This window comes from Ricinus communis, chromosome 7, assembly GCF_019578655.1.
Source record: "Ricinus communis isolate WT05 ecotype wild-type chromosome 7, ASM1957865v1, whole genome shotgun sequence".
Taxonomy (NCBI): domain Eukaryota; kingdom Viridiplantae; phylum Streptophyta; class Magnoliopsida; order Malpighiales; family Euphorbiaceae; genus Ricinus; species Ricinus communis.
The window spans coordinates 18,678,645-18,680,163 of NC_063262.1; the positions used below are offsets into that span (position 1 = coordinate 18,678,645).

General features: G+C 46.3%; 1 non-coding gene across 1 annotated transcript; it reads left to right on the forward strand.

The window, feature by feature from the left end:
- The first annotated feature begins 1,086 nt into the window (after window positions 1-1,086).
- Window positions 1,087-1,192, forward strand: LOC112534273. Its single transcript, XR_003078570.2, has one exon. It is a non-coding gene; the product is annotated as a small nucleolar RNA R71 (small nucleolar RNA).
- The last annotated feature ends 327 nt before the right edge of the window (window positions 1,193-1,519 follow it).

The window sequence follows — 1,519 nt, forward strand, 5'->3', positions numbered from 1 at the left end:
TCCAACTTCCTTTTTCCGCTAAGTATGTCCTTTAAGAACTTAGCATACTTGACATCCTCCAATGCATCAATAAAAGGCAAGTTAATATGCAGTTGTCTAAAAATATCTAAAAACTTATCAATCGCTCTTTCGCCTCTGCTTGTTTAGCTCTAGCAGGATAAGGAATCTTAGGTTGATATTCCCCGACTGGAATTGATTTCACCTTTGTCCTCAGGTTCCCTAACCTTATCGCTTGCCTTAACTCGCGCACATCAATAGGGCGCCATCAAAATAGGCTTAGAAGGAGTGAAACTAACTTAAACAGCAAAGTGATGGCGTTCACGTGCTCCCCGGGTTAGACTCGGTAGTGCTCGAGAGCGCCCTTGCCGCCTCGCAGACAACATCTTGAGATTTGGTCCAACTGGGTCTCCGAGTTCGAATCGAGGCCCTGCCGGTTCCTAAGTGCACTATCAGTTTGTTGGAATCTCATCTCCGTAGACGTCACAAACTTCATCATAAGCTCCTCTAAATTTGACTTCTTTTCCGGTAGAGGAGGAGCTTGTGCAGGCCTAGCTGAATGTTGTTGCATCACGATGAAGTCTCCGAAAACCAAGTGGACCCTGAGCGTTATTGTTCCTCCAACTCAAGTTGGGATGATTGCGCCACCTGAGGTTGTATGTATTCTTTGTAAGGATCGTTCTACTGCTTGGGGCATTTCCCATATAATCAACCCGCTCAACATCGGAAGACATAGCGAATTAGATGGAAAAGTAGTAGAGGATGAAGCAAACATACCTCCGTGACTATAATACGGGCCACCATAAACTCGCACCAACATTCGGCCGCATGAACCCAAGATCCTGAGTTGGTCGATCTTCTTGGCTAGAAGCTCCACTCGAGCCGCCAAGGCTGCCGTAGAGTCCACTTGGTTGACCACTCCACTGCCTTCCCGGTCGGCTCCTAGAGGATTGCCAACGATAGTTGTTCATGGCCATTTCTTCCATCGTTCGAGCCCCGGGCGTCTTACTATTAGCGCCACCGCCGCGGCATCCACCATCGCCTCGTTGCAAGGTTCAACCCGAAGGTCCGAACTGCATCCACACCGGCAATCCATGATGTGGGCGGCATCTCAAAAGATCTTTAAATCTCTCCCATGCATCGACATGCTTTCATCATCAAACCGCACAAAAGAAGATATGTCATTTCTAAGTTTAGCGCTTTAGTGGGAGGAAAATACTTATAAAAAAATTTTCGCCAACGCCCTCCGGTGTAGTAATTGTTTGTTGTGGAAGAGATTGCAGCCATCTCTTTGCTCTGTCCCTCAAGGAAAATGGAAACAATCTCGGTACCGAATGGCATCACCGATTGTTCCATTTATCTTGAATGTGTCACAAATCTCTAAAAGTTAGAGATATGTGCATTGGGATCCTCATTGGTAATCCTCCAAATTGCATGCTTTACTGGATCATCCGGATAACATTGGCCTTTATCTCAAAATTATTGGCCACATAAAGCTAGGAGTCTGACTATACTGTCCCCA